The sequence below is a fragment of the Mobula hypostoma genome, chromosome 8, assembly GCF_963921235.1.
Source record: "Mobula hypostoma chromosome 8, sMobHyp1.1, whole genome shotgun sequence".
NCBI lineage: Eukaryota > Metazoa > Chordata > Chondrichthyes > Myliobatiformes > Myliobatidae > Mobula > Mobula hypostoma.
Genome location: NC_086104.1, coordinates 3,268,757 through 3,279,655, shown reverse-complemented (window position 1 = coordinate 3,279,655; position 10,899 = coordinate 3,268,757). Strand labels below are relative to the sequence as shown.

Below are 10,899 nucleotides of genomic sequence, written 5' to 3'. Positions count from 1 at the left end.
AAGATGACAAGACTCTGTGCAGTAGTTGAAGATTGTGCAGATTGGGTGTTGATTAATAACACAGATCTTATTAGGCAGCTTAACTTAAAGGAATATCTAGGAGACAGTGATCACAATATGATTGAATTTGAGAGGAAGAAGCATAAGTCATATGTATCTATATTGCAATGGAATAAAGGGAATGACTGATATAGTGACATTGGAGAGAGTTCAGAGAAGATTCACGAGAATGATTCCAGGAATTAAAGAGATACCGTATGAGGAACATCTGGCAGCTCTTGGACTGTATTCCCTGGAGTTCAGGAGAATGAGGGGGGATCTCATAGAAACGTTCTGAATGTTAAAAGGCCTGAACAGATTAGATATGGCAAAGATATTTCCCATGTTAGGGGATTCTAGGGTAAGAGGGCACAACTTCAGGATTGAAGGACGTCCATTTAGAATTGAGATGCAGAGAAATTACTTTAGTCAGAGGGTGGTAAATCTGTGGAATTTGTTGCCACGAGCGGCTGTGGAGGCCAAGTCATTGGGTGTATTTCAGGCAGAGGTAGATACGCTCTTGATTAGCCAAGGCATCAAAAGGTATGGGGTGAAGGCAGGGGAGTGGGGATGACTGGAAGAATTGGATTAGCCCATGATTGAATGGCGGGGCAGATTTAATGGGCCAAATGGCCTACTTCTGCTCCTGTACCTTATGGTCATTGGAGAGGAGCTTGCCCAGGTGGATTGGAGGGGAATGCTGGCAGGAATGATGGCAGACCAGAGATGGATGAAGTTTCCGGGAATAGTTCTCAAGGCACAGGATAGATATGTCCCACAGAGGAAGAAATTCTCAAATGGCAGGGGTAGGCAACCGTGGCTGACAAAGAAGTTAAGGACTGCATAAAATCCAATGAAAGGACATATAAGACAGTAAAAGTGAGTGGGAAGTTGGATGATTGGGAAGCTTTTAAAATCCAGCAAAAGGCAACTAAAAAGTCTTGAGAAAGGAAAAGATAAAATATGAGGACAGACTATACAATAATACTATATAAAGCAGGATACCAGAAGTTTTTCATAGAAACATAGAAAGCCTACAAGACAGTACAGGCCCTTCGGCCCACAATGCTGTGCTGAACATATTTAGAAATTACCTAGTATTACCCATGGCCCTCTGTTTTTCTAAGCTCCATGTACCTATCCAGCAGTCTCTTCAAGGATCCTATCGTATCTACCTCCACCGCCATCGCCGGCAGCCCATTCCACACACTTACCACTCTCTGCATAAAAAACTTAGCCCTGACATCTCCTCTGCACCTACTCCCCAGCACCTTAAACCTGTGCCCTCTCATATTAGCAATATCAGCCCTGGGGAAAAGCCTCTGACTATCCACATGTTCAATGCCTCTCATCATCTTGTACACCTCTATCAGGCCACCTCTCATCCTCCGTCGCTCCAAGGAGAAAAGACCAAGTTCCATCAACATATTCTCATAAGGCATGTTCCCCAATCCGGGCACCATCCTCATAAACCTCCTCTGAACCCTTTCTATCGTTTCCACATCCATCCTGTAGTGAGGTGACCAGAACTGAGCACAGTACTCCAAGTGGGGTCTGACCAGGGTCCTGTATACCTGTATCATTACCTCTCGGCTCTTAATCTCAATTCCACGATTGATGAAGGCCAATGCACCGTATGCCTTCTTAACCACAGAGTCAACCTGCGCAGCAGCTTTGAGTGTCCTATGGACTTGGACCCCAGGATCCCTCTGATCCTCCACACTGCCAAGAGGCTTACTGTTAATACCATATTCCTCCATCATATTTGACCTACCAAAATGAACCACATCACATATCAGGGTTGAACTCCATCTGTCACTTCTCAGTTCAGTTTTGCATCCTTTCGATGTCCCGCTGTAAACTCTGACAGCCCTCCACACTATCCACAACACCCCCAACCTCTGTGTCATCAGCAAATTTACTAACCCATCCCTCCGCTTCCTCATCCAGGACATTTATAAAGAAGGGGTCCCAGAACAGATCCCTCATTTTCAGTTTTATAAAGAGTAAAAGGGAGGTGAAAGTTGATATTGTTCCACTGGAAATTGATGCTGGTGAGGTAGCAATGGGAGACAAAGAAATGGCAGATAAATGTAATGGGTAGTTTGCAACTGTCTTCACTGGAGGAGCCACTGGCAGGATGCCAGAGATCCATGAGTGTGAGGGAGCAGGAGTGAGTGTCATTGCTGTTACAAAAGAAAAAGTGCAAGGCAAACCAAATGTCTTAAGGAGGATAAGTCACCTGGGCCAGATGGACTAAATACAAGAGTCCTGAGAGAGGTTGCTTAAGAGACAACTGATGATATTTCAAGAACCGCTTGATTCTGGCATGGACCTGGAGGACTGGAAGGATTTCAAATAGCACTCCATTCTTTAAGAGGGGAGGAAGTCAAAAGAAAGGAAATTATAGGCCAGTTAGCCTCACCCTAGTGGTTGGGAAAGTGTTGAAGACTACTATTAAGGATGAGGTTTCGAGGCACTTGGAGACTAATGATAAAATATGGCAAAGTCAGCATGGTTTCTGTCAAGGGAAATCTTGCCTAACAAATCTTCGAGGATGTAACAAGAAGAGTAGACACAGGAGAGGCAGTGGATATCATATACTTGGATTTTCAGAAGGCATTTGATAAGGTGCTATACTTGATAAAATCCTAAGCTGTTACAGGAAAGATACTGACACAGATAGCAGAATGGCTGACAGGCAGGAGGCAGTGAGTGGGAATAAAAGGATCCTTTTCTGGTTGGCCTCTGGTGACCAGTGGTGTTCCTCAGGGGTCAGTATTGGGACCACTGCTTTTCACATTGCTTGTCAATGATTTAGATAATGGAATTGATGGCTTTTTGGCAAAGTTTGCGGATGATATGAAGATAGGTGGAGGGGTAGGTAGTGTTGAGGAAGCAATGCGATTGGTGCAGGACTTAGACAAATTGGAAGAATGGACAAAAAAGTGTCATACGGCGGTGGCTGGGAACGGACCCAAGTGCAAGACACAGACACTGAAGTACTAGGGACAGGACTAGGATACGGGGTGAGGGCAAGAACAGGGACACGAAAACCGGGAACCCGGAACAGGACTGGACAAGGGAGCTAGGAGCCCAGGCTTGGACTCCAAGGCAGAGACTGGACAAGGACCCAGTACCTGGGTCTTTCCTCAGGCTCGGACCCCAGAACTAGGCAAGGACAAGGTTTGGTTGGCAGGCAGGATGAGGCTGGAGTCTTCAGGCTTGAGGCTAGAGACTAGAGGCGAGGCTTGGCAGGAGGCTGGAGGCTGGAGTCTTCAGACTTGAGGCTAGAGACCAGAGGTGAGGCTTGGCAGGAGGCAGGAGGCTGGAGTCTTCAGGCTTGAGGCTAGAGGCTAGAGTCGAGGCTTGGCAGGAGGCAGGAGGCTGGAGTCTTCTGGCTTGAGGCTAGAGGCTAGAGACTTGAGGTGAGGTTTGGCAGGAGGCAGGAGGATGGAGTCTTCAGACTTGAGGCTAGAGGCTAGAGATGAGGCTTGGCAGGAGGCAGGAAGCTGGAGTCTTCAGGCTTGAGGCTAGAGGCTAGAAACAAGGCTTGGCAGGAGGCAGGAAGCTGGAGTTTTCAGGCTTGAGGCTAGAGGCTAGAGACTTGAGGCGAGGCTAGGCAGGAGGCTGGAGTCCAGGCTTGAGGCTAGGCAGGAGGCTGGAGTCTTCAGGCTTGAGGCTAGAGGCTAGAGACTTGAGGCGAGGCTAGGCAGGAGGCTGGAGTCCAGGCTTGAGGCTAGGCAGGAGGCTGGAGTCTTCAGGCTTGAGGCTAGAGGCTAGAGACTTGAGGCGAGGCTTGGCAGGAGGCAGAAGGCTGGAGTCTTCAGGCTTGAGGCTAGAGGCTAGAAACGAGCCTTGGCAGGAGGCAGGAAGCTGGAGTCTTCTGGCTTGAGGCTAGAGGCTAGAGACTTGAGGCAAGGTTTGGCAGGAGGCAGGAGGCTGGAGTCTTCAGGCTTGAGGCTAGAGGCTAGAGTCGAGGCTTGGCAGGAGGCAGGAGGCTGGAGTCTTCAGGCTTGAGGCTAGAGGCTAGAAACAAGGCTTGGCAGGAGGAAGGAAGCTGGAGTCTTCTGGCTTGAGGCTAGAGGCTAGAGACTTGAGGTGAGGTTTGGCAGGAGGCAGGAGGCTGGAGTCTTCAGACTTGAGGCTAGAGGCTAGAGATGAGGCTTGGCAGGAGGCAGGAAGCTGGAGTCTTCAGGCTTGAGGCTAGAGGCTAGAAACAAGGCTTGGCAGGAGGCAGGAAGCTGGAGTTTTCAGGCTTGAGGCTAGAGGCTAGAGACTTGAGGCGAGGCTAGGCAGGAGGCTGGAGTCCAGGCTTGAGGCTAGGCAGGAGGCTGGAGTCTTTCAGGCTTGAGGCTAGGCAGGAGGATGGAGTCTTCAGGCTTGAGGCTAGGCAGGAGGCTGGAGTCTTCAGGCTTGAGGCTAGGCAGGAGGCTGGAGTCTTCAGGCTTGAGGCTAGGCAGGAGGCTGGAGTCTTCAGGCTTGAGGCTTGGCAGGAGGCTGGAGTCTTTAGGCTTGAGGCTTGGCAGGAGGCTGGAGGCTAGAGGCTTGGCAGGAGGCCAGAGGCTAGAGGATAGAGGCTTGGCTGGAGGCCAGAGGCTAGAGGCTCCTCCTGGGCAGGGCACGGATCATCACCCAACAGAGGCAAGGGACAGGAAGGGACAGAACCAACCGCAGGTAACGGCAAGACGGCCTGGCTTACCCGATGGAGGCAAGGGTTAGGAAGGGACAGAACCAACCATAGGTAATGGCAATATGGCCTGGCTTACCCAATGGAGGCAAGAGACAGGAAGGGACAGAACCCACCGTAGGTAACAGCAATACGGCTTGGCTTACCCGACGGAGGCAAGGGACAGGAAGGGACAGAACCAACCGCAGGTAACGGCAAGACAACCTGGCTTACCTGGGCGGAGGCAAGGGAGAGGAAGGGAGCTAGATACAGGGTGGCTCCATGACAAGACTGCAGGTGAGATGAGGCAAGAGTAACCGGCAAGACAAGGCAAGGCTTCTGGCAAAGCAAGGCGAGACGAGACGAGACGAGAACTTCAGGTGAGGCGAGAGTTACCAGCAGGACCAGGCAGGGCTTCAGGCCAGGAAACAGAAGGCAGAGGAAGGGATACAAGGAGTAAGGACAAGAACAATTCAGCAGCCGTGCCCTGGTCTCTGAAGGTATTTATGCAGCCAGCCCCAACGAGCATCAGCTGAGTCAATTAGAGCTCAACAAGAACAGAGACAGGGTAGACAGGAAAACCTGGAGCAAGTGTTGATGGACCGGACCGTGAACCGGAATACGGACTTCATGGACCGGACCATGACAAAAAGTGGCAGATGGAATACAGTGTTGGGAAATGTATGATAATGTATTTTGGTAAATGAACCAATAGTGCAGACTATTATCTAAATGGGGAGAAGGTTCAAACATCAGAGGGGCAGAGGGACTTAAAAGTCCTTGTGCAAGACTCCAAGAAGGCTAATTTACAGGTTGGGTCTGTGATCCTCTTCTTCATGTGCCTTGCGCGTAATACGCTTGGGCGATCATGGCTTTCCACTTTGAACGATCCCATGCAGCGTCAATGATATCTCGCACACGTAGATCTGTTAGTTCTTTCACAGTGTCCATATATTTTCTTCTTTGCCTTCCTCTTCTGTGTTTCCCAGGCATACAGCCTTGTAATGTAAGGTATCCTATGGTGGGGGTATCCAGAACTAGAGGGCACAACCTCAAAATTGAGGGGCAACCCCCCTTTAGAACAGAGGTAAGGAGGAAATTTTTAGCCAGAGTAGTAAACCAGTGGAATGCTCTGCCACAGATTGCGGTGTATGCCAAGTTCGTGGGTATATTTAGGGCAGATGTTCATCGATTCCTGATCAGTCAGGGCATCAAATGATATGGCGAGAAGGCAGGCGCATGGGGCTGAGTGGGATCTGGGATCAGCCATGATGGAATGGTGAACAGACTCGATGGGCTGAATGGCCTAACTCTGCCCCTATGTACTCTGGTCTTATGGACGGGCAGGAAGGCAATGGGGTGGCTTTGCTCTGTTTGTGGAAAATGAAATCAAATCATTAGAAAGAGGTGACATTGGGTCAGAAGGTGTTGAATCATTGTGGATGGAGCTAAGGAACAGCAAGGGTAAAAAGATCCTGATGGGAGTTGTGTGAAGACCCCCAAACAGTGGTGAGGATGTGCTCTACAAATTACAATGGGAGATAGAAAATGCATGCCAAATGGGCAATGTTACAATCGTCATTGGGAACTTCAATATGTAGGTAGAATTGAAAATCAGGTTGGTGCTGGATTCCAAGATGAGGAATTTGTAGAATACGCACAAGATGGCTTTTTAGAGCAGCTGGTGGTTGACCCCACTAGGGAATCAGCTATTCTGGATTGGGTGTTGTGCAATGAAGCAGAATTGATTAGAGAGCTGAAGGTAAACAAACCCTTAGGGGAAAGTGATCATAATCTGATTGAATTCTCCCTGAAATCTGAGGAGAAGCTAGATCAGATGTATTAGTATTACAGTGGAGCAAAGTGAATTATGGAGGCAAAAAGAGGGATCCAGTGGGAAATATTATCAATATATGCAAATCATTTTGTGGATGAACAGGTTTTTCTCTTTTTCTAATTTAGAATCTCAACCCTTGGACCAGACCTATCCTTTTCCATAATTAACCTTGAAACTAATGGCATTATGATCACTAAATGCAAAGTGTTCCCTTACACAAATTTCAGTCTCAATCCTTAATAGCAGGTCAAGTATCAGACACTCTCTCATTGGAATTTCTACATACTGGTGAAGGAAACTTTCCTGAACACGTTTGACAAACTCTGTCCAATCTCGTCCTTTTACAATATGGTATTTCCACTCAATATGTGGAAAGTTAACATCACCTATTATAATAACCTATGTTTCTTGCAACAGTCTATGAGCTCTCTGGAAATTTGTTCTTCTAAATCCGTAGGACCGTTGGTGGTCTTTAATATAGCCCCATTAACGTGGTCATAACTTCCTTATTTCTCAGTTCCACACATAATGTTTGGTGCTCCCGTTGTGGCTTCCTGTATATTGGTGAGTCCCAATGTAGACTGGGAGACTGCTTCGCTGAGCACCTATGCTCTGTCCACCAGAACGAACGGGATCTCCCAGTGGCCCCCCATTTTAATTCCACTTCCCATTCCTATTCCAATATGTCTCTCCATGGCCTCCTCCACTGTCATGATGATACCACACTTAGGTGGGCGAAACAACACCTTATTTCTGTTTGGGTGGCCTCCAACTTGATAGCATGCGCATCAATTTCTTAAACTTCTGGTAAAGCCCCCACCCACCCCCCACTTCACCTTTTCCCTCCCTCACCTTATTTTCTTGCCCACTCGTCACCTCCCTATGGTGCTCCTCCCACTTTTTTCTTTCTTCCACACCTTCTGTCCCTTTCACCAATCAACTTCCCAGCTCTTTACTTCATCCTTTCCCCTCCAGGTTTCACCTATCACCTGATAGTTCTCTCTTCCCTCCCACCACCTTTTAAATCTACTTCTCAACATTTTTTCTCCAGTCCTGCCGTAGGGTTTTGGACCAAAACGTCGACTATACTTTTTTCCATCAATGCTGCCTGGCCTGCTGAGTTCCTCCAGCATTTCGTGTGTGTTGTCTGCCCTGACTGAGGACTGCTGTGATATTTTACCTGACAGGTAATACTTCTCCTTTAACCCCTCCCTCTCTGTCATGTCTAAAATATGGAACCCCAGTATATTAAGCTGCCAATCCGACCCCTCCTGCAACAAGTCTCACTAATAGCTGCAATGTCATAGTTCCAGGTGTTGATCCATGTCCTAAGCTCATCTGACTCTCCTCTGATACTTCTTGCAAAATAAATACATGCAGCTCAGTACACTAGTCACACCATGCTCAACCTTTTGATTCCTGACTTTGTCTAAGGTCATACCAACATCTGTCTCCACAACCTCTCACACTAGCTGTTCTGAAACTCTGATTCCCATCCCTCTGCAACTCCAGTTTAACCCCTCCGCCCCCCCCCGACCTCCATGCAGCACTATTGAATGTGGCTTTTGTTTTAGATTTCCAGTAGTGACTCCTATCACCTTCTAGGCTCCTTATCACTCGTCCCTCCATCCCTTTATTCTGGCTGTCTTCCCTCTGCACTCTCAATCCTGATACAGGATCCCAGATTGAAATGTCACCAATTCCTTCCTTCCCCTCAGACACACCTGACAAACCTTCAGCATGCTTTCTTCTTCCAAGTTTGCTTTTTGTGACAGATTCCAGCATCCACAGCCTCTTTCCCCCCATGATCAGCTCTTTGCTTTTTGAGCACAGTCTGGTTGTTTGGTAATCCTAATCTGAATTTGAGGAGGAATTAATTCTTTGTATAATCACAATTTCCTCATGTGTTAAAGGGGAGAGTGATTTCATGGGCTGTGGCTAAATATTAAAGGGATATTAAAAGCAGTGTTTTTCCTTGAGAAGGATATACCATGCAAGTTTCTGTGAAGAAATGCAGCTTCCCACTGACTCCTGGGAACCACTGGCCCATGACCCAGGAAGCAATATTCAGGATGGTATCGAGAACTTTGAGGCCATGCATTGGGAGCACACGGAAATGCTGCTGAAGGAACATCACCTTATAAACCATCACACAATATTCCAGATCCACAGTAACCAGGATGTCACATCACTACAGAAATATGTAGCTGAAACCTCTTGCCATGAAGATTATCACATATTTACTCACCACACCTACATATCACCTTCATTACATAAGTAGGACATCCAGGTTCCTTTGGACACCAACACTTTTCAATCTCATTCTTTCCATCTGACAATTCACTTACCTGTTATGTCTGTCTGAAATCTCTCCACATTCTCCTCATAGCCACACTGCCAATCAGTAACTTTTTTCATCACACAGTCCCCTCACTAACATCACCAATCACAGTCCACATGAGTATATTACCTCTCATACTGGGCACTGTAGTTTATTTAATAATCTGTGTGCGACTCCTCACAGGAATCTCCTCTTGTCCCTCTCCAATGGCAGGATATTCTTTCTTGGATAAGTGCCTCAAAAATGTCACTCCTCTCTTTAAGAAGGGAGGGAAGCAAAAAAAGGAAATTATATGCCAGGTAGCCTGACTTCAGTGGTTGGGAAGATGTTGGAGCCCATTATTAAGGATGAGGTGTTGGGGTATTTGGAGGCACATGATAAAATAGGCCAAAGTCAGCAGGGTTTCCTTAAGGGCGTATCCTTCCTGAAAAATCTGTGGAATTCTTTGAGGAAATAGCAGGCAGCAGAGACAAAGGAGAACCAGTGGATGTCCTGCCCTTGGATTTTCAGAAGGCCTTTGACAAGGTGTTGCACATGAGGTTGCTTTACAAGATAAGAGCCCATGGTATTACAGGAAAGATACAAGCATGGATAGAAGATTGGCTGATTGGCAGGAGGCAAGGAGTGGGAATAAATGGAGTGACAGTTGTAATTTTACAGCCTCCAGACCTTTCCAGAATCTAGAGATTCTTGAAAGATCACTACTAATGCCTCTGCAATCACTTCAGCCACCTCTTTCAGAACCCTCGGGTGTTGACCATGTGCTCCAAGTGACTTACCTACTTTCATAGAACATAGAACTTGAGTAAACGGCTAAAAAACTGCCAGATGGTAGATTTCTTTTTCTTCTGAATGGATGGGTTCTCCCTTGAGGCACAAATCATCTCTGTCCACTGTACCGCTTCCTGCAGCTCCGTTAATTGCTCTTTACACTGGTTACTCTCCATAAGGACTCTGGCCATCTCTATACGAGTGAAGCACTTTCTCTGAGCAGTAGGAACATCGCTTTCATCAGAATCCTCCTTAGATCTGCTCTATGCTTCTTCAACCTCCAAACGTACTTTCTTCAGCTCTTCTTCTAGGTCTTTTTTCTCCTCCAGCTTCAGCTTGGCTTGTCTGACTGACTCCAACTCTCCCTGCAACACATCCTTTTCACATGTCAGCTCATCAACCTGCGCTATCAGGTCATTCTTCACCACGTTCAGTGCATTTCTGGTCTGCAGCAGCTCTGTATTTTCCTGAAGAAGATTCTCAACTTCTCGACCCATACCCAGCAAACTTGCCCCTTCATCCACATCACCAATCAGCTCAGAAGCTGATTGGGACAATTCATCAAAAACGGATTCTGTGTTTCGATCAAAAGCTTTGTTCTCTATTCCCTGGGTTGGCGTGCTTGTTCCTTTGTAGCCATTAAAATCACGATCCATATCCATTTCAGGTGATGAGTCAATGATAGCTTGAACCTGTGATTTCTCCACTTTCAGTCATACTAACTGCTTGCATTCTTGAGTCCTGCTGAACTTGCACATCAATATTTTTCCTGTTATCTGGTTTTCTACTGGCTTGGTTCAAGTCTTTGAGTAACCCTTCGGTCACCAGGCTTTCCTTTCTTGGAGATGTTGAATTGCCCATGGCAGAGTCTGGCAGAGCAGTGTGACGAGAATACACATAAAATTAAGATGTTTGCTGGCCTGGGTTAGCATCAGTGACATCAGCAAGTGGTCTGCCACCTGCCCTCAGGAGAAGGAGAGATAAGGAACAATGGAGCAGCGTCTGGAGATGTGTAATGAAGGAACAGGGGAGAGAGAGCTGTCTGGAACGGCTCCCCCCTTTGAACCTTGAACTGTTTGAAGTGATGGACAGGCGATACCCCAGCAGGGGGATAAAAAGGGACAGGTTCGCTAAGGCAAGCAGACACACGCCACCCGAGGTAACGAGACCCTGGAAGCGGTATGCTTCTCACAAGTCGGTGAGAGGTACCAGACAACGGCCAGGGTGGAAAGGTACGATCAG

At 47.4% G+C, this 10,899-nt stretch overlaps 1 pseudogene; it reads right to left on the bottom strand.

Annotated features, from left to right (window-relative positions):
- Positions 1-2,864: 2,864 nt before the first annotated feature.
- LOC134350653 (C-Jun-amino-terminal kinase-interacting protein 4-like) lies at positions 2,865-10,518 on the bottom strand (annotated as a pseudogene).
- Between the last annotated feature and the right edge of the window lie 381 nt (positions 10,519-10,899).